The sequence below is a fragment of the Podarcis tiliguerta genome (genome assembly GCF_965153285.1).
Source record: "Podarcis tiliguerta genome assembly, chromosome: 2".
Classification (NCBI taxonomy): domain Eukaryota; kingdom Metazoa; phylum Chordata; class Lepidosauria; order Squamata; family Lacertidae; genus Podarcis; species Podarcis tiliguerta.
In genome coordinates, this window is record NC_139535.1 from 31,781,461 (window position 1) to 31,804,165 (window position 22,705).

Genomic DNA, 22,705 nt, shown 5'->3' on the forward strand with positions numbered 1-22,705 from the left:
CACAAAATTTGTATTTCACATTTCTGAAAATCAGAGGGAACATGAATGCACACAAATGTCCACTGATACCCCATCACTGACTTTGTCAAACCCTTTGTCATACTAGAGGACTGTCTAAGAACCCCAGATTTGGATCTAGGCTCTAGGTTACACAAAGAGCAATCCCAACCTTGGGGGGGGGGGGTTAAATGGAACAACCCAGAATCCTGTCCATTTGCATTTTCCCTTAATGCACCCTTCCTTCAGTTTCAGAGCTGCCTATAGCTAGGACATGTATGTTAACTAATACTTTTCCAGCAGTCAAGGCTATCATGTGCTACAAATGTGCATTCATTATGTTATGTTATTTTATTTATTTAAACAATTTACTTAGCTGTCTACAAAAATGCAGTACCAAAAATAGAACTATAAGATCAAGCTTCAATTAAAAAGCTATTGGAATAATAAAAAAGTATTCAGTAGGCATTGGAAGTTTATAGGGAGGGGCTTGTCTGACCGCAATGGAAGGGTGTTCCATAAAATTGACCACATAATACTAAACACGCTGCTCAAGGTGTATAGGAGCTGTGCATCCCATTCATGGGGGATCACTAACAGTGACTCCTCCAAAGACTTCAGTGATCAGGCAGGGATATAATGCTTCCCCCTTCATTTCTATGCTCCATGCAGTAGCTGCTAGTTCTCCCCACACCCTCAAATAGTGCCCCAGAGTGGCAGAATCAAAAGAAAGTGGTGAGAAGGCTTGTTAGCAAGAATTGTCATTTGAAGAAGTTGTTTTTCTGCAGGAAGTGACTGAAGTCAGATTTACAATCTAAATTCGAGCCAAACATATGAGCATTAAGCATAGAAATGTCTAATGACATGTTCTAGGAAGTGAGTTGTAGAGCAGGTGTGCACTGCTTGGCCAAAATGGGCTGGGGGGAGGGGCCAAATGAAGAGCCCAAATCAGGCCCATGGGCCAGAGGTTCCCCACCCCTTTATTGGTATAATAAAAGCAATTCCGTGCATCTGAATCTGATGCAATGAAATGACTGCATCTGAATGCAGACACTAAGCTCGAAGAGCCTTGAGAATGCTGTTTAGCATTGGTTAATATTTCATGATAGTTGACATTTGAAAAATGAAGATATGCGAAATTAGTTCCATCAAATTTGAATAGTCGGTGTTGGTGCTATGCCTGGCAATTTATCGACACAGCAGGCAGGTTACAATTCACACCATAGCTTCCCATGCTAATAACAATTTCAGGTTTTTCTAATCTCAATGTGTCACAAACTTTTAGGAAAACATATATGGGGGCGTGTTAAGTTGAAAATCTGTACACCCAGTTGTTAGATTTTCTTTTAAGATAGCATTCTCAAATCTGTCTAAACCCAGAATCAGAAATATTGTTCTCTAGTACAACATTATTGACTTCTTCTTTTTTTACATTTTTCCATTTGAAGAGGTTTTTGGTCTTTCTATAATTGCAGCAAAATAAGGATAGATCATGAGGCAAAGGGGCTATTTATAATAAAAACTGGACTATACAAACAGAAGGTTGCATGATTACATTGTTCATAGACTATACCACTTAAACAACAAGTTTGGGGGACTGAACTTTGAATTGCCTTCCTATGGAAGGCAGGGGAAAATCCTTCACTGCGCAAAGAAAATTAGGAAGTCAGGGCAAAATTCAAAAGAGATAACTGTAAAGTCCTGCATTCAGGGACCAAGAATGAAAAGCAGCAAGCATAGGATGGGGGCGATCTGGCTTGGCTGCAGCAGGTATGAAAAGGATCTAGATCCCAAGATGAACCTGAGTCAACAGTGGTGGTGCTAAAAAAAATAGCAAATGGTGGTGACATGGTGCCATTTTTACTGCCCTGGTGGGAAAAACAAGTCCAATAATAAAAAAGGAATATTTTAACTGCTAAAGAAATACAATAATGAGCATTTCCTACAATCACTGCCCTGCCATGAGTCCCTTAATTCTGCATTAGCGCATAAGTAAGTAGCGGGGGGGCGGGGGGCGCTGTGGGTTAAACCACAGAGCCTAGGACTTGCTGATCAGAAGGTCGACGGTTCGAATTCCCGCGACGGGGTGAGCTCCTGTTGCTCGGTCCCTGCTCCTGCCAACCTAGCAGTTCAAAAGCACGTCAAAGTGCAAGTAGATAAATAGGTACCGCTTTGGCAGGAAGGTAAACAGCATTTCTGTGCACTGCTCTGGTTCGCCAGAAGCGGCTTAGTCATGCTGGCCACATGACCCGGTAGCTGTACGGCAGCTCCCTCAGCCCATAAAGCAAGATGAGCACCGCAACCCCAGAGTCGGTCACAACTGGACCTAATGGTCAGGGGTCCCTTTACCTTTACTAAGTAGCAGGGACTGACACCTTTAGAAAATTTGAATCATACCAGCAGCGTGTCATGGCCAAAGACTGCAGAGCTGTGAACCAAGGCAGCCTGGAGAAAATGACTTGACTGAGCAGCACCTGGAGGCTGGCAGGTCTGTGCATCCTTCCTACATTCCCATCCAGCCATTAAACATAGCTCTTGCAAGATGGACAGTGGCATATTTCCATCAACCACTTGAATGCCTTTATTTAGCCACTTTTTGATACTGTGTACTTGTTATTAAATGGACGTATCTCTGTGTTTGTGTCTGTGTCTACACGCAACTTACTCTTAATTTTCTCGATTTAGATATGAGAATTTCTCATCAAGAGTTTATTTTGATGAATTGGCAATGCTAGGGTGGACATCTCTTAAAACTCTGGAAAATTGACTCCCTCCTAAGCAAAATAATCCATCCATCTATCCATTCATAAATAAGCTATAATGACTAAGTCATAGATAGCTTTGTTAGTTTGCCCTGAGGTGTCCAAGGCACGGTAAAAATAAGACTGGGCTGAGAAGGGAGAAAGGGGGAAATAAACAGAACGTAACCCAAAGTATGCCACTGATTTCACTTTTGCACCCATGTTGCCAAGAAAGCAATGGTGGGAGGAGGGTGGAAACCCCATTGAACAAGTGGAAGCCCCTGGGAAGGGCTTCTGATGATGGGGTTCATTAGGTGAATCCTACCTTGGGTGTTAGGGACGCGGGTGGCGCTGTGGGTTAAAGCCCCAGCGCCTAGGGCTTGCCGATCAAGAGGTCGGCGGTTCGAATCCCCGCGGCGGGGTGCGCTCCTGTTGTTCGGTCCCAGCGCCTGCCCACCTAGCAGTTTGAAAGCACCCCCGGGTGCAAGTAGATAAATAGGGACCGCTTACTAGCGGGAAGGTAAACGGTGTTTCCGTGTGCAGCTCTGGCTCGCCAGAGCAGCGATGTCACGCTGGCCACGTGACCCGGAAGTGTCTTCGGACAGCGCTGGCCCTTGGCCTCTTTGAGTGAGATGGGCGCACAACCCTAGAGTCTGTCAAGACTGGCCCGTACGGGCAGGGGTACCTTTACCTTTTTACCTTGGGTGTTGTTGTCATGGGTTTTGCTTGTTGTCTTGAGGATGTTTTCAATTGTGCTCTATACATTTACTTTTATTGTACTATGGTGTGGTTCAATTCATCTGGAAACCACCTGGAACCAATGATGTGGGAAGGCGGAAGAGGAGGAGCAGCAGCATATAAATTTTGCAACTAAATAAGCATGCAAATGCTGAAGGTTTGTTTCCTGAAAGTGGCCAAGAAAAAACTTAAGTATGGAACTTTATCCACTCTTCAGGCTCCATCTGCACTGCATGTTCTCTGCTGTCAACGGTATGTATGAGATGCATCTCCAGAAATAAAGCTGAAGGAATCTTACCACACAACTTGGCTGCCCTCCCCAACATATGTCCCTTTCCTCAGTGCCTATCTGCCACAGGCTTTCTCCTGGCACATTTTGACATTTATAACTAAGCATGTGCTGCACACTCAGCTTTCCTAAGGGTCTGGGTTGCTCAAGGCTGTCTCACCAAGCTGCCAGGCCTCCAGCTATCACCTCTCATTGCCGTTTCAGGCATAATATGCTGCCAGAATCAGCTTTCCATACCAACAAAAGGCTTGTTGATGATTCTGCTGCATACCTGGTGCCCTATGGTCTAAATATGAAATATGAAAGCTGGATAGATCTGATTCCCACTGCCTGCCTCCATAATACCAATGAGGATTTAGAGTGTAACTTTTTTAAAAAAACACACAACTATTTAGTTGGGTTTTATAAACAGTGATCATTAGAATAATAAATGATACAAATAAATATGTCTATGTCAACTGTACATCACAAAAAATAACATAACAGAATTGCAGTAATATCCCAACATATGGCTCATTATTAGCGGACAATGTATAAGTTATTTATTCATGGAGCGGTTGTCAATTTGTTTTTTGTTCTTGTTTTTATCATGTATTTGGTGTTTTTAGATTGTATTTTTATGTTGTGAACTGCCCTAAGATCTTCAGATAAAATAAGGTATATAAATTTAATAAATAATAAGGAGGACGAGGAGGAGGAACCATTGGTGAGTTAGATCAGTCAACCAGCTACAAATCCACCTAACAGTAACCTCACCCACCCCATATTTTAACAGCTTCTCCACAAGAATATCATGGGGGACTTTGTCAAAAGCCTTTCTGAAATCAAGATACACAACGTCCACAGCATTCCCCTGATCCACCAAGCTTGTAATTTATCAAAGAAAAAGAAATGAAATGAGATTTGTCTGGCATGACTTGCTTTTGATAAACGCATGGTGAGTTGCACTGTTACTGTGTCAAGAACATGTTGCTGAATACACCTACAATAAAACTCCAGTCTGGAGGGGATACAAACACACACACACACACACACACACACACTACTGCAATATGAAATTAAGTATTGTTGCATGCCGCCTCATTCTCCAAGCAATCCAGGTTTCTAGGAGCACTTCCCCTACCAGGACCTGTGATTGACAGGGGCCCCACCCACTTAGTCTCTGGCACAGAGTCCCCTTTCCTCTGTTCTCCTAGTAACCTTTTGCCCAGGCTGGCCTGGCTATTCCAGGAATTGAATCTGTGCTGGATCCAGGAATTAGAAGGGTTTTGCATACAGCCTACTTCCTCCACCCCAAACTGGTACCCACAAACTCGTAACATTAGAAAAGGTTAATCTTTGACTTCCAGACTTTGAAGTAACAGTATATCCTTTTTCTTTCCAAGTAGACCCTTTTTGGTTACATTACTCTCTATTAGAATATGAGGATGATGCTGTCTGGGTCTGATCAGAGTTGCAGTCCAAAGCATTTGGAGGGCAGTAGGTTAGCAAAAGCTGACTTAGTACCTGTGTATGAGCTATATAGCCCTTAATTTCCATCCCTCTTTGAAATGCCTCATGTGGCTTCCAGATTATGCTCAGGGCCATTTCTGATGCAACTTTTTACCATATCTTAAAATTCATGTCAATGTCACATCAGAATGGTTTGGTGCCAGTTAATTGCATGTCACGTTCCCCCTGGACATTAGTGTTTGGCAGACTGGCTTCCAGTTGCTTCTCTGCACACTCGTCTATGGAATTAAAATGACATGCATCTAATCAGTCCAGAATGACCTTGCCACAGATCTCTAGACATGTTCAGGGCAATGAACTTATACAATAGTTAGTGAGACAGAGGATGCAACCGAGATATCCGTAGAGTGGGGATGAAGTTTTCAAAGGTAAAGAGACTGTGGACAGCAGACACAAAGAATGAAAATAGATTTTCATTCTGCTGGGTGGTGACATTTTAATAAGAAGCTAGCACCATTTTACAAAGCATTATGGTTGTGGAATGACACCAGTCTGACATATATTGTAATGGTATATACATACTCATGTCTATGAACACACTGATTCTTATAGAGAAACAACGTAAGCCTAGACTTCTGCAGTGTGTGACAGGTAAGAGAAGGCTTAGGAAGTTGGAACAGGAAGGGACTGGTCCTGACTAGATAACAACAACAACAACAACAACAACAACAACAACAACAACAACAACAACAACAAACAACTTATTATTTATAACCTGGCCATCTGGATGGCTTTCCCCAGCCACTCTGGGCAGCTTCCAACCAAATATTAAAAACACAATCTAAAGAAGGTCTGCATCCATGTGACAGCAGGTAGAATTGTTGCCCAAAGCATGATAGATTTTCCTGCTGAGATTTCACATATCACAGCATTCCCATGTCACCCACATTACCTTTAATGTGAGATCAGACAAGTGTTTAAGGACTCATTTGTGCTGAGCCTTCAACATTAGGTTCAGATGTCAGGGTCAGATCTTGTAAGCAGTATTTAGGATGGGTGGCCAAGGGACTGCCTTTGGACCAGCAAGACTTCTAAGCCACCAGAGTGCTTTCCTGCCTTTATCTGGGATAGCAGGATGCCATTCAGGAGCCTGCTCTTTAACAAAAGTTAAGAATGCACTGGCAATGCTCATTTTAGAAGGATTTGCTCTGCCATGGTAAAGGCAATATCCAAGTCACCCCTACCTGAGTCAACCACCTGAGTTAACTACTACTACTACTAATCCAATGAATAACAGGATTTACCACTCTTCAAGGGGCCTGCCAGACCACACTTGGGATGCATCAATTGCATCTTCTGGCATTTCAAGTAGGCAAGGACTTCATCATCAGTGCTCTGCCCTAAGTAAATAGGACACCAATGATCAGTGAATTATTTGAAGACATGTTTTCATCTTTCACAATTTATCCACCGAAATCAGCATTTTACAACCTATTGATTAGTGAAGATATTGAGCCACACTCTGAGTGTGCTGGCCAGCTGCGTACAGCTATGCCGGAAGAGGCTGCGTTCCAATAGTGATTGACTTTTTTTATTGACAAAAATGAGCTGATACAGTTCGGCTTTCTGAGTGAGCAAGTGCCACCGTTTTGTATTCCAAGTTTTTACCGCAAAGATTGCAAGAGAAAAACAGACTCAGAAGGAAACAGAAAACAAGATCCAAAATACTGTATAATGTAGCAGTCTTACTTTCACCATTTTTGCAGCCAAACTGTTTATACATATATTTATATATATAGTCGCCAGTAGCAACTGAATGTCCAGTCTGCATGTATTATTCTGGAAAAGATGGAATATAATTTGAATGGTCTCCTACTTCCCAGTTTCTAGCCCCTTATGTTTCACATAAATGTATTAAACCCATGAAGAACGGTGTGAACTTAATGAGTTTAGAATAATAATAATAATAATAATAATAATAATAATAATAATAATAATAATAATAAATAATTTATTCTTATATTATTGACATTTTAATTCCACTCATTGTCACAACCCCTTGGAATAGGTTGGCAATATTTCCATATCAAACCTGGGGAACTGAAACAGAGAGTGCGGCTTTTCTCAATCTGATGCTCTCTGTACGATTTGGACTACAACTCCCATGAATCCCACAAGACACATATAATCTTGGATAATATTATCAATGTAGTTATGCATATCAATAGAATAATCATCAATTTTCAGTTCAGATTTGAGACAAAATTTAATCAGGCAAATTCCCCCCCCCCCAAATGATGTGATTTCTAGAATGTTGTTGGCTTTGTGCAGGCCCATGCAAAGGGAAGAGGGCAGCTGGTTACACTTGCCACAGGCCTCAGAGGTCTAAGCTGGACTGGCTACTTTTTTGTTTGAGTTTATAAATATATTTTCTGCAAGGGCACGCTCCCCAGTATTGTGCATCATATCTCCACCAAAATAGAAAAACGTCGATAAGACTTGAAAATCATCTGAATTTCATTGAAAGTAAAATGTTAAGGGAAATCTACACCGGTTCCTGCTTAGATGAGAGTTATAATGAATTTTGCAGACGCACACAAAATCAATGAATTTTGCAAGGTAGAATTTGGCTAAAGAATGGAAAAACTTCTTAGGGTAATAGTAATGTTTTGGGATATGTGAAATCACACTGCTTTTTCCCTGATTGAATGAAAACCTCTCTTCCTCCACCCCTTCTTTCTTAATACTACTTTGGCTATTGCGTGTGAAGACCCCCCAATCACCTCCAAATGAAGACATAATAGATACAGATTTTAGTTTAAGGTTTTTTGGCATTAAATTTTGGCCACAACTTTATTGATTACAGCATGTGAGTGGTTGCCTAGACATTGGTTCCAGACTACCTGAACCTGGCAGGAACAGGACTGACACTGGGCACCATCATATGTCAGTAAGGGAAAGCATCCTGGGGAAGCAAGAACTCCTTCGATCTCACAGCTCACCCCACATGCTCCCAGGGGCTCTGGTGTGGCCCTAGCCCCTTGACAGGGTTTGGACAAAAGCAAGGCAAGCCCCTGGATTCCTTTAATAGAATTCCCTGGCAGCAGCAATGGAGGGGCAGGCACAGCCAACCACGTCCCCTCCCCAAAACATTGAACCAAATGCCTAACTGCCAAGCGTACAAAGTTGTGATGATTAGCTACACGGTAGGCAAAAACAAAGTGGCATCAGCCAATCAGCCAAATGGCAAAATTCCTACCAGGGCCCTGCTCCAAAACAGATGACCCCTAGACAGGCATAGCAAGGCCATAAGGACAACCCTAAATATAGGGAAAGGAGAGAGGGTGATCCTTTGCACATCGCAGGAAAGCGAAACTCTCCAGCAACGTGCAGCATCTTAAGTAGCCCCTCAGCAGCCAATAGCCAACCCTACTGACCAAATTTCTGCCCCAGCAACAGAGGGGCAACCAATGGGGCATTGTGGCCATCTAAACTGTCACATACCACAACAGGGAGGCAGTTTCTGGTGATCTCACCGCAACTCGTGCCCTCCATGAAGGAGGACCCAACTTCTCAGAAAAGTTTTACAAGAACAAACCTTCAAATTCCCTCTAGAAATAAAATTTAGTACCAATTTAAATGACACACCTTGATAGACACAGTGCAGCTAAGGTAATAAACAGCAAATCTTATTTGTTTTATTTAGCATATTTTCTTTCTCACCTTTTCTCATAGGGCCTCAGGGTTGTTTTGACTGCCCTACAACAATCCTGTCAGGTGGGTTGCACCGAGAGATATTGAATGGCACACAGTCACTCAATACCTTCCATAACTGAGTGGGGATTTGAACCCAGGTTTTCCTATCCCTGTTGACTCTGACACTCTTTGCCATCAGTGGCCTGACCCTCAATCAGCACAGATCACATCCTTGACAGCATTTAGAAATTAGCTGCTCAGGTTGGGGGGGGGGGTATGAAAGTTGTCCCTACAGTTCATTTTGAGAAGTGAAAAGCGGTTACCATGAAAGCCAAATATGCTGCAGATATCCATGAAATATTAGACTAGCCATCGCAAGTGTTGTGTGGATTGCTGAAGTCTTTGGACAAGGAAAACATTGCAACTTTGGGTAAATGTGTTTCAGTAAAAAATGTAACTTCAAAAATTTGCCCATTTTATGGCATGGGGAGTGGGGAATAAGAAAAAAAACACCATTGCTAAGCCTCGGGATCTATAGATGTGTCAATTTTAACTGTCTTAAAAAAAACAACTGCCGGATGAAACATATTGGGACTTCATAAAAATAGCTCAAGGTCAAGAGGGGTGCAAGGGAACAACAGGTGCTAGTCTATGGTTAACAAGAAGATCCCTTCCAGCCAAATGTCTGTCTTAATGAGTGCTATTTCCATATACAGTAGCAGAATCAGCAACGAGAGAGAGAGAACTATTTGACACTAAAGAATAAAAAGTGCACTTCATATTTGGGATCTGGATGTGAGTTTAAGATAGCCTGGGCCAGCATAATTATGAAGTTACAATGCTGGAAGCAATTTGAGGGTCATCTGGTCATAGTCCTCTGTGCCCCCCAACCGCCCACTGCAAACATCTTCATTCATTACTACAAGCTCATATCTTACATACTCTTGTTTCAAACAGTTCGTGGACCTTCTAGACTAGTGCCTTGCTTTGGAAAGGGATAAATATTCATTTCAGTTCACCCTGAAGGTCCTACTCACACCGAACAAGAACCTCTGCAAAATGTACTCTTACTGGGATACTTGTGTATGCGCAGCAGCCAGACCGAAGTGAGGATGCACACAGATTTTGTCGTGGTTTGATTGTTTGGCTTCTTCTTGCCTTGCTTTGCAATACTATGCAACTTGCTTCACTTGTTTAGGTCATCTTGGGGGCATTTGCTCTGCAAATGCCATTCTGGGGTTCATCCACTCTCTGTGCACAGCACTCTGGGAAGGGAGTCCTTCCTTATAGCAGGGGAATGAAGAAGATTGCATTATTGACCCTTTCAAATTCAGCAGTTGTCTATATTAGGATCTGATCAATAGTCCATTTAGCCCTCCACGCTTTCTCCAGCAGGAACTGCTGAAAAACTCACTGGCAGAGCAAGAGGGAAATAAGCATCCCTCATTTGTTTCCCAGCCCTGTTATTCTGCAAAATTATCCAAATGTATAATGGAATATGGGAAACAAACCCTATACTTGGCCATCTAGTGCAGTGCTGTGAACTCTGACTGCTCCTGAGGGACTCTTACAGATTGTTTTACTGAGCCTTCCCTGGACAAGCCAGGGATCGGCAAAGATCCAGAGATGCCAAGGATTGATCCTTTGACTTCATGCATGCACACTATGTATTCTGCCATGAAACAAATATCCTCGCCATCTCTCAGTGAGCTCTGGCACGATCAACCTTAGCAAGATGATTATTTTGTATGCAATGCAATTAGAAAGAGAACCAGACACATCTACGTCTGCATCTAAATCTACACAATGCATCTACACAATGGTTTATAGCATAAATATACAACAATTTCCTTTCCATCCTAGAAAAGAATAACAGCGAAGTAAAGAATAACAGCAAATAAACAGTGGTTCAAAGTACAGCTGTGTGGCAGGAACTGCTGGAACAAGGCATAGAAGGTGTCATCCAACGTCTTTGGGACTCCACTCTCAATTTCTGCAGGGTTTACTCCTTAGCCTTCTTTCTCCCAAACATATTCCACAAGGCAGCAGAGGTTTAGGATCAAAGTTTTCCTTCTCCTGGGCAGCCTACCTTCCCAGGTTGATGAGCCCCATCTGCCCCTCACTTCCCTCTACAGCACTTGCAGAAATCGCCTTCTTGGCCATTGGGCCTACTATTGGTCTTGTCTATTCAATCTGCCAGAATTTGTCTTTCCATGCAGAGGCAGTCCCTTACTCAATGAGGTTTTGAAACCCATCAACTACCATCACTTGGTTTAGCTGGCCGGTCAAAGCCGTTTCCTGGGGTGTGACCGCTGTCTCATGCTGACAGCTTCTAGAAGTTACAGGTGGCAGCTGAGTGCAGGGTGGGGACCAAAGGTGAACAAACTGACTTCCGGAGGCGGCGCGAAACCGTGATGGCGGACCTCTTCGAGCTCTGAAGAGGGGCACCGCAGAAAAGGGTTGTTTCGCTACGGCGCAGCGGCAACCCATCAAGAAAAACCACGGACAGAGAGAGTCCGTGGCCGTGGGACTCGGCGGGCACCTGGAGCGACCCCAAATTCGCGGAAGGGACCCCGTAAGGGGCTCCGGAGTGAAGGAGGGGGAGCGGTGCTGTGAGTTCATCGCTCTTTCTGCGGAGGCGAAGCCGCGCGGCTGTCACGGATGAGCGCTGACCTTTCTTCCAAAAAATACTACTCTGAAACAGCAAACCCGTGAGTAAGGACTTAAGATTTGTTACAATAACTTGAAGAAATTTGGCTGAAACCGGGAGACGAGAAAGAGGAAGTCCGTCTTCCGGCACTGCTTATAAGATCAAAGCAGACTGTTTAAAGAGCGGAAAGCGCTGTGAACAGGGAAGCTTTAAGGCTTTAAAGTGGGACTTTCGTGCACACTTGAAATTCTATTCTTAAAGGAAGAAAAAATACAGTTTAAATTGGACTTGGAGCGGTCCCCCATGGGGCGAGGGAAGACTCTAACCCCAAATCTTCGGGTGGCCGGGTGAAGTTGCTTGACTGCGGAACTGTTACAAACTTCCAGATACTTTTGTAACTGAAGTGCAACTTTTGGGCTTACTTAGTTTGAGTGGATACAATTGCAGGCACCTTGTTGGAACATTGTTAAACGTTTTAAAGTGCTCTGCAGGACTTTTTTCTTAGTGTTTTGGAACTAACTTGCTTTTAAAATTGTTTTTGAAAACGGAAACTTTAATGGCGGAAAAGTTACCTTCTTCTTACTAACTTTTGGTGGCACTCCCCCTAGAGGACATTGGATAACAAAGGCCTGGGAAAAGTTTTTTTGCTTACTTTCTTTCTCCAGACTGTTTATAAATTTGGACTTGTCTTTCCCATGGGATTACAACATCTGACCTTGAACATTGACTGATGAGTGGTACAGGAAAGACAAGAGCAGCCAAAGCTAAGGAAGCTAAGGAAAAAGAAAAAGCAAAAAAGCAGGCACAGCTTTTGCAAACAACTTTAACTCAGGGACGTAGACTATCAGTGCCTGCTGTGCTTGCAACACAAAAAGTAGAAAGTGAAAAGCCTGAAAAATCTGAAGAGGAAGATATGGCATCAGGAGGAGCAGAGGCAGCACTGAAACAAGTTTTGGAACAATTGTCAACATTAAATCAAAAAATTGATAACCAATCAACAAAAATTGACCAAGCTACATCCTCGATCCAGAAATTGACAGATCAGGTTTCCCAACACACCCAAGCAATTGAAAAATTGCAAGGAGCAACGGAAGAGAACCGTAAATTGGCAGGGGAAGCCGTTGAAATTGCAACATCAGCTAAAAAAGAGGTTGAGGAAGTTAAAGCAGAAGTCAAGCCTCTGCATAAACAGATAGGGGACCAACAAACCTATCTCTCTTTGGTGGAACTGAAAAACCGGGAGACTAATCTTAGGCTTAGGGCGGTCCCAGAAATCGAACAAGAAGATTTGATTGGATTTTTGACAACAGAATTTTCAAAGTTCTGGGGCTTAAAAGAAGAAAGTGATTTTAAAATAGTATCGGCTTTTCGACTGGGAAGATTGGTAAGAAAAGATAGATCTAGAGACTGTCTAATAGCTTTGAGATCAAGAGAGGAGAGAGACAAAATATTAGGCCTACACTTCAAAAACTCAATTGAGATACAAGAGAAAAGGGTGGAAATCTACCGAGATATTCCTAAACAGCTATTGGATCTGAGAGCCACCTATTCAGAATTGGCTAAGTTGTTGAGACTTAACTCAATCCCTTATAGGTGGGAGTTCCCACAAGGACTATCATTTACCTACAAACAGAAGAAGGTTAAAATAAGATTACCAGAGGATCTACAAAAGTTCCAGCACGACCACGGAGAAGATCTCCAAAAAGAAGCAGCAGCCCTTTGGCCTATACTTAAACCAGGACCCACTCTGCCAGCAGGCGGAGGGACGCCTAAACCCTCGGAATTAGAGGAAAAAGAAGATACACCGCTCTAGGTGTAACAGAATAGTTCAGGATGTCTCTGCAGCTACTCAGTTGGAATATAAATGGCGGAAATTCCCCGGAGAAAAGAAGGAAACTGTTTCATATATTGAAGAAAGAACAATTGGATATTATTTGTTTACAAGAAACCCATGTGACCAGGCTCCACAGGAAAGTTTTGGTCAACAAAAGACTAGGCCAAGAGTTTATTTCCTCAGACAAGGTAAAGAAAAGAGGAGTGGTGATTTATGCTAAGGAGAGCCTGATACCTAAATTTTTATTCAAAGATGAATATGGAAGAATTCTGGCAATTGAAATCCAGACCCAAGGAGAAAAAATATTGATACTAGGAATTTATGCTCCAAACGACGGGAAATCAGAGTTTTTCAAGAAGCTGCATGAGACGCTGCTGGACTATCTGGACTATGCTAACATCATAATGATGGGAGACATGAATGGAGTGGTGTCTACACATATGGATAAGTCTTATAACCAAAATCTAACATCAGACGGCAGACTGCCTAAAACTTTTTTTGAAATGACTGACAATCTGGATTTGATTGATATATGGAGGACAAAGAACCCCCTAGGTAAAGAAGGAACTTTCTTCTCTGAGGCCCACCTGTCCTGGTCAAGGATCGACCAAATCTGGACCTCCAGGGGGCTGGCACCCAAGACTAAAAAGGTGGAAATCTGCCCAAAAACATGCTCCGACCACAACGCTCTGAAATTAGATCTCAGACTTACTCAAACCGGTTCCTTCAGATGGAGAATGAATGACACTCTTTTAAGAGATCAAGAGATTGTGAAAAAGGCCCAAAAAACATTAAAGGACTATTTTGAGATAAATTTGAATACTACAGTAGAAAAAAGAACGATCTGGGACGCAAGCAAAGCTGTCATGAGGGGGTTTCTGATACAACAGAATACAATTAAGAAGAAGCTTTGGAATGGAAAGAAAGATAAAATACTGGAGAAAATACATCAAGGAGAGAAAAAATTGAGAACTAAACCAAAGTCAAAGGATCTGTTGAGAGAAATTAAATTCCATCAAGCAGAATATTCAAAATTGATTAATCAGGAGATTGAATGGAAAATAAAACAGATGAAGCAAAGATCCTTTGAATCAGCAAATAAATGTGGAAAGCTGCTAGCTTGGCAGCTGAAAAAAAGACAAAAGTTGAATACAGTTACAAATCTAGAGATTGAAGGAAGAATGGTGCAGAAACCAGAGGAAATTAGGAAGTGCTTCCACAGATATTTTAAAGAACTTTATGTACAGGGGCCTCAGAAAGAATCAGAGATAGATCATTTTTTAAAGACAAATGGACTATCAAAAATAACTCAAGATAAAAGATCAATCTTGAACTCTACAATAACCACCCAGGAAATTGAAAGTGCCATTCAGAACATGCAACTAGGCAAATCTCCAGGCCCGGATGGGCTTACCTCCAAATACTACAAGACTTTGAAAGACTATTTAACACAACCCTTGTTGGAGGTATGCAACCAGATCATGGATGGGAAGAGGGCACCAGAAACGTGGAAAGAAGCGTTCATCACATTGATACCTAAGATAGAATCTGAAAAGACTCAACTCAAGAACTACCGCCCCATCTCACTCCTGAATGTGGATTACAAAATATTTGCAGACATTTTGGCAAGTAGACTTAAAAAAGTTTTAATTGAAGTAATTCACAAAGACCAAGCAGGCTTTCTCCCTGGTAGACATTTATATGAGAATACCAGAAACATCATCGATATTTTGGAACTTTTACAAACTAACAGGAACACAAGGGCGGTGTTAATTTTTGTTGATGCGGAGAAAGCATTTGACAATATATCTTGGATGTTCATGAAGAAAAACTTGGAAGGGATGGGAGTGGGGCGGGGGTTTGAAAATGGGTTACGAGCAATTTATTCAGAGCAAAAGGCCAAATTAATAGTGAACAATGTGGTGACGGAGGAGTTCAAAATTGAAAAAGGGACACGACAAGGGTGCCCTCTATCCCCTCTTTTATTCATTTCAGTCCTGGAGGTGCTATTGAACATGATAAGGGAGGACCGGCTGGTACAAGGGATAGAGGTCGGAGTGAAACAATATAAACTTAAAGCTTTTGCAGATGACCTAGTTTTGACATTGCAGGAGCCAGAATCCAGTACAAAAAGAGTTCTTGAACTTATATCTGAGTTTGGTCAGGTGGCGGGGTTTAAGTTGAACAAACAAAAAACCAAGGTTTTGACCAAGAATTTGACACTTACAGAAACAGAGGGGTTTCAGAGAGAAACAGAATTAAATGTGGTAAAGAAAGTGAAATACCTAGGGATCTATTTGTCTTCCAAAAATTTGAATTTATTTAAGGACAATTATGAAAAATGCTGGTTGGAAGTAAAGAAGGATTTAGAAATTTGGTCAAGATTGAAACTTTCCTTGTTGGGAAGGATTGCAGCAATTAAAATGAATGTATTGCCGAAAATGTTATTCTTGTTTCAAACCCTACAGATCGTGGACAGAGAGGAATGTTTTGGAAAATGGCAGAAGGATATATCTAAGTTTGTCTGGCAGGGCAAAAAGCCCCGAATAAAGTATAAAATATTAACTGATTCAAAAGAAAGAGGGGGGTTTGCCCTGCCGGATTTGAGGTTGTACTATGAAGCTGCAGCCTTCTGCTGGCTGAAAGATTGGTTTTTGCTAGAAAACACCGACGTCCTAGATCTGGAAGGTTTTGATAATGCATTTGGTTGGCATGCATATCTATGGTATGACAAGGTTAAAGTTCACAAATTGTTTAAAAGCCATATTGTCAGAAAAGCGATTTTTGCAGTCTGGATGAAATATAAAGACTTATTAGAGAGTAAAACACCGAGGTGGCTATCACCGGTGGAGGCCAAAGCTCGAAAAAGACCCAATATGGAGGCCTATTGGCCGAAATATTGGGAATTAATTGAAAAAATTGGAGACGGTTGGAAGTTGCAGAGCCAGGACAAATTAAAAAACAAGGTGCGAGATTGGTTACATTATGCTCAAATTCAAGAGGTTTTTAAAATGGATAAAAAGGTTGGTTTCCAGGAGGGGAAATCGAAACTAGAGACAGAATTGTTAGAACCAAAGACCAAGATTTTATCTAGAATGTATAACTTGCTGCTTATGTGGAACACACAGGATGAGACAGTTAAATCTGCTATGATAAAATGGGCACAGGATGTTGGACATAATATTATGTTTGAAGACTGGGAAAGGTTATGGAACACCGGAATGAAATTCACGGCATCTAGTGCCTTGAAGGAAAACATTATGAAAATGATATACCGGTGGTACATGACCCCAGTCAGGCTAGCCAAGATGCATCACCTGTCTGACAACAAATGTTGGAAGTGTAAGGAAGCAGAGGGGACTTTCTTCCATCTCTGGTGGACCTGCCCAAAAGTGAAGGCCTTCTGGGAAATGATTTATAATGAATTGAAAAAGGTATTTAGGTATACCTTTCCTAAGAAACCAGAGGCCTTCCTGTTGGGCATGGTGGACCAGAAAATGTCAAAGAAAGATAGAACTTTGTTTATGTACGCTAGCACAGCAGCAAGAATACTCATTGCAAAGAGTTGGAAGACACAAGATTTGCCCACGCTGGAGGACTGGCAGACGCAGTTGATGGACTACATGGAGATAGCTGAACTGACCGGCAGAATCCGAGATTTGGATAAAGAAACAATTGAGGAGGACTGGGGAAAATTTAAAGATTATCTGAAAAAATATTATAAGCTGTATGAATCCTAAGAAAGTGCATGATTAGGAAACGTTAAGCTTCTGCGAATATGATTAAGTAAATGGTAAAATTAGTGACAAAAGAGAAAAGGAGACAATTTAAATTGAATATGTTATGTTTATTTTAAAGGTATTGAAATTGAGATATAATATATTGTATTTGGATACATAACATTCGAAAGTTACAACAAGGTATGAAATAAGGTAACAAAATGCTGACATTGTTAATGCAAAGAACGCAGAATCGGAAGGGGTGGGGAAGTCCAAGTTTTATTTTGTTTTTGTTGTTAAAAAAGAGAAAATTTGTTTCTTGTAACTACTTTATTTGTTTATAAACCTATAAAATTATGGAAAGAAACGCAATAAAAAAATTTATAAAAAAAAAAAACAAAGGTGAACAAACTACCCAGAAGGAGCATGACTGGTGTCCTCCACCAGAGGGGCTACAATCTCCCTGAACACCCCTCCCTGCGGGTGGGGAAAGCCAGTAAGTAAAAAAGAAAAGAAAAGCATATTTTGGAAGCTGAGTATACATATGCACAGAGTCAAGAGATGAATAAATTATTCATTATTCCTCTCTCCCTGTGAAGGAAAATCAAAGAAACTGAGTTGAATTATTAGACAGTGCATAGCAGCAGACATTTGTATCTAATACCCAGCATAATAATTTATCTAATTTATCTCTGGCATGACACTCATGAGTATGGACTCCCAATCATTTCCAAGCATTATTCTCTCTCTCTCTGTCTCTCTCTCTGTGTGTGTCTTTTCACACCCCCAGCGCTTAGAAAATCTCTTCTATAAATACAGCAGTGACTTTTTGAGTCACTGGAAGGAAACATTTTAAAAATGACAATGTGTCCTGCACTTTAATAACTGTTTGGAAAACATTTTAATAAAACTTCTAAGAGACAATATGATATTAAATCAGGGGCTATTGCTTACTATTATGCCAGCCAAATATTTTTTGGGTTAGTTTTGTTTTACTCTAAATTAAAGACATTAACCATGATTTGGTCACTTTGAGGCAGTTCGTTCCTTTAAACCAAATAAAGCTGCCAAGACTTATTGATTCATAGGCTCTACAAACTGTGCTGGTACATAGCCTGGCATTTAATAACATTAAGTATCCCGGACCAAATTTGTGCTGTCTGTTTTAAATCAAATCTCGAACATGGTGCATAATGTTTAAAAAGGTTTCCTTTATTATTCACAGTGAACAAGATGCTCCTTTCAGCATCTCACCCTGAGAAGGATCTTGATGCTGACATCTGACAGAACGGTATGTGTTCCTTTTATAAATTAAAGCCATATGACACATCTATTCCAATATACAAAGGTCTTCAGATAGTTGCTGTAACAAAAAGTGCTCTTTACTACTAGCTAGTGAAACCTCATTATCCTATCAGTACTTTTACATAAGAAAACAAGGAGAGCTTTGCTGGATCAGGCCAGTGGCCAATCTAGTCCAGCAATCTCCAAGTGGCCAACCAGATGCCTGTGGGAAACCGCAAGCAGGATTCAAGCAGAAGGGCTGTCTCCCCTCCTGCAGTTCCCAGCAACTGATGTTGCTGAACTGAATTCTGCTAACAGTACCCAGGGATCGTTCTCTTTACTAGATGTTTTATACGCCAGCCTTCACAGTACAATGGTACCTCGGTTCTTGAAGGCCTTTGAAGTCGAACGTTTCAGAACTTGAACGCCAAAAACCAGGAAGTAAATGCCTTGACTTTCGAAAGCGCCTCGGAACTCGAACAGGAAACGCAGCTTCTGTTTTGAGTTTTCCGTATTGAGGCTTGCATTTTGAGGCTTCGGCTTTCGGCTTTTGAAAGTTTCGGAACTCGAACAGACTTCTGGAACGGATTATGTTCAAAAACCGAGGCACCACTATACTTAGTTCCAAGGCAGCTTGCACAATTAAACTTTGATATCATCATTATTATCATCATTATCATCATTACCCCACCCATCTGACTGGGTTGTCCCAGCCACTCTGGGCCACTCTATCCATCTATCTATCTATCTATCTATCTATCTAACTATCTATCTATCTTCTATCTATCATCTATCTATCTATCATCATCTATCTACCACTAATCTGAGAGAGGGAGTAATAATAGACTTGACCACTGCAGCAAACATTATTTAGGACTGACACTGAAGACTATCTGAAGACTGGTCAGTATGCAACAGAGACAGTGCACTCCTAATGTCCTCTGGGTTTCCTGTTGCCTGAGACACAGGCAATTCACAATGAGCTTTGATTAAAAAAACAACAACAACCCCAAAGAACTTGAATTCTATAGACTGGGGTTGGTACTCAATTTTAGTCACAGTAGATCCACTGAAGAGTATGTAACCTGAAGCGTATGTAACCCGAGGTACCACTGTATTTTAAACTCTCTGAGAAACAAAATGATGGGTGGCGAAAGCAGCGGCAGCAGGAGGCCCCATTAGCTAAAGTGGTGCTTCAGGTTAAGAACAGTTTCAGGTTAAGAATAGACCTCCGGAACGAATTAAGTACTTAACCTGAGGTACCACTGTGTGTGGGGGGGGGCATCTCGGTTTTGCGCCTCATGTCAAGTTCCCCCCCCCCTCTCTCTCACACACACACCGCCTAAAATCAGATTAGAGATTATTGTTATCATTTAATAACTGGAACTTGGGCTAAACCCCAAATACCAATGTTACTAAAAATTGACAGGTATTATTCTCACATCAAAGGTATTGGGGGAAATGGTCCAATCAGTCTTCATTGTATTCTTGAGTTTTTAAAACTGAGTAACACCAGGGATTATGCTGAAGTGAGTTTAATTTTGCAAAGCAGTTTTGTAGCTTTTTCACTGCTTGGCCATATCAAAGTTTACATATTTTCAGTTCATTCGTGAAAAATGACATTGAACATAGCTTTCCTTCAGTAGGAAATAGTTCAGCCTTAGTTAATCTTATAAATAAAAGCACAATCAATAAAAAGATTAACTATTCTGAGGAGCCATATCCAGTTATTTATTTGTCAAGTTTTATATACTGCTTAATCAACACCAACACCAACAAAAACTTCGAGGCAGCGTCTGTAAAACAACGTAAATATTTATTTTAAATATCAATAAAATCAAACATTTGATTTAACTGCTCCTATATAGTTTCTAAACCCCTTACTCTCCTCTTTGTCTCTCCTTCTGAACCCATCTTTTTCTGTTTGTTTCAGCCCACTATGCATTACTTAATTATTCAGGAATATAGGGTTGCCATATTTCAAACAGTGAAAATCTGGACAGGAAAGTTGTTGACTGTTTTTGAGCTATTTTTTATCGAAAATCAGCAAAAACGGCAGTGCTGGCATGGGATGCCATATGTCTGAAATTTCCTACACATTTGACCGAATTCTGCCCGGACGCTACTGCCAACCATGGTATGTGTCTGGGAAATTCCTTATGTGTCCAGGAAAATGGCAACCCTATGAATAGTTTTCATATTGTCTCTCTAACAACATACAACCTGCTCCAGTGTAAGAATTTCCTGCAGCACCTCTCACATAACATTTGCTTAGAATGGGATAAATGATATCTGTGTTTGCATCTGTATAAATGTAACTCCTTTGTCATATGGACCTATTATCTGTACTCCTAGTTGTCAGTTTCTCCAACTAGAATTGCAAAATGAAATGTGCACTAAATTTTCTGATAGCTCTGATATCCTTAAACATGTCTTTCTCTCTCTGGAAGAATCGTGATCAATCCTTCCTTACATCCCATATAGGATTGGGGGTGCATTAATGCTTTTGAATTATGGTGCTGGAGGAGACTCTTGAGAGTCCCATGGATTGCAAGAAGATCAAACCTCTCCATTCTTAAGGAAATCAGCCCTGAGTGCTCACTGGAAGGACAGATCCTGAAGCTGAGGCTCCAATACTTTGGCCACCGCATGAGAAGACTCCCTGGAAAAGACCCTGATGTTGGGAAAGATTGAGGGCACAAGGAGAAGGGGACGACAGAGGACGAGATGGTTAGACAGTGTTCTCAAAGCTACCAGCATGAGTTTGACCAAACTTCAGGAGGCAGTGGAAGACAGAAGTGCCTGGCGTGCTCTGGTCCATAGGGTCACGAAGAGTCGGACATGACTAAATGACTAAACAACAACAACCCCTCAGGACTTTGCTCACAAATAGGAATCTGAAAGTCTGATCAGGATAGGCTACAACATCTTATCTTTGGATAGGAGTTGTAAATCACTTTTTTTGCAACCAAGTGATATAGACATTTGGTAAAATAAAAATAAAAATAATGTGATAAACACTTGGGACAGACTTCTACATATTTTTCTTTTTAAAAAGAAATCTAGGTTCCATCATTCCACCTGTGCACATCCCTTCATTTACCTGGGCTTTCTTCCAGATAATCTGTTTCTACAAAGTAGTGCCTGCCCTCAGGTTGCCTTCAGTTTGTCACACTCCTGATATGAGCTGAACCTGTTAGAGAGGGGGAAAGGGGAATTCATTTCTTACATCAGGAACAAACTACCATATGTCTGTATATGAGGTCATGGATCCTTTGTAACAGACATAAGATTCTCAATTGCTTTAAATGCCATTATTATTATTATTATTATTATTATTATTATTATTATTATTAATTTATACCCCAACCGTCTGGCTGAGTTTCCCCAGCCGCTCTGGGCAGCTTCCAATCGAATGTTTAAAACAATACAGCATTAAATATTAAAAATTTCCCTAAACATTTTAGGCAAGTAACTCGCTTAAAGTTGATGTTTTTTGTTTTTTTTGAAATAATTTTTATTAACAGGCCAATCACATCACATTGTTCAAATCACATTAGTTCCAGATTATACAGCCAAATTTTAAATTTTTTTGAGGGGGTGCCCATACATCAAGCTCCGCACGAGTCCAAAATTCCAGATGACTCCAGACATCACTTATTTGCTGCTTTTATTAGACAGTTCCATCCAGTTCGATTCGGATAGACCTTTATTACTTTCTTTCTCTTCTTGTTGTTATCATTTATTCCTTTCTTTGCGATCTCTGATGATTTCCACAAACAGATTGAATATTTGGCGTCTCTGTGTGGGTTTTATGCTCTTCCAAACTCATATTATTCAGGAACGACCTCTGTTAAATACTTCCATACACAAAGTTAATCTTCGGTCTGTCCATTATTTTTCCTCAGGCTAGCCCAATAAATCAAATAAATTAGGGGGCTCTGTCAGGTCAAACTTGCATTCCAACATTCCTTCTCTTTCGCACCATCCTGATTCTCCTCCCCCTGTTTTCTTCTCCGGCCAGCCTGTCTTGGCGAGACGCCATTTTTTTTTAACTGCGTCATAGAAATTTTCCTCTTTCTCACCATTCGATCTTCTCTTATTATATTGTATTTCCCCCCACACAGTCTTAAAGTTCTGTTTATGATTATTGAAACGCGACGATCTTATTTCTTTCTGGGGTGGAGGGTTATTATTATCACATCATGTAAGGGAAAAAAAGAGTTTTTTCCTCCACCCCCCCCCCTTCGTTCCAGCCATACATTCTCCTAGTGGTGGTTCATCAAAAGATTTACTTATCCATCC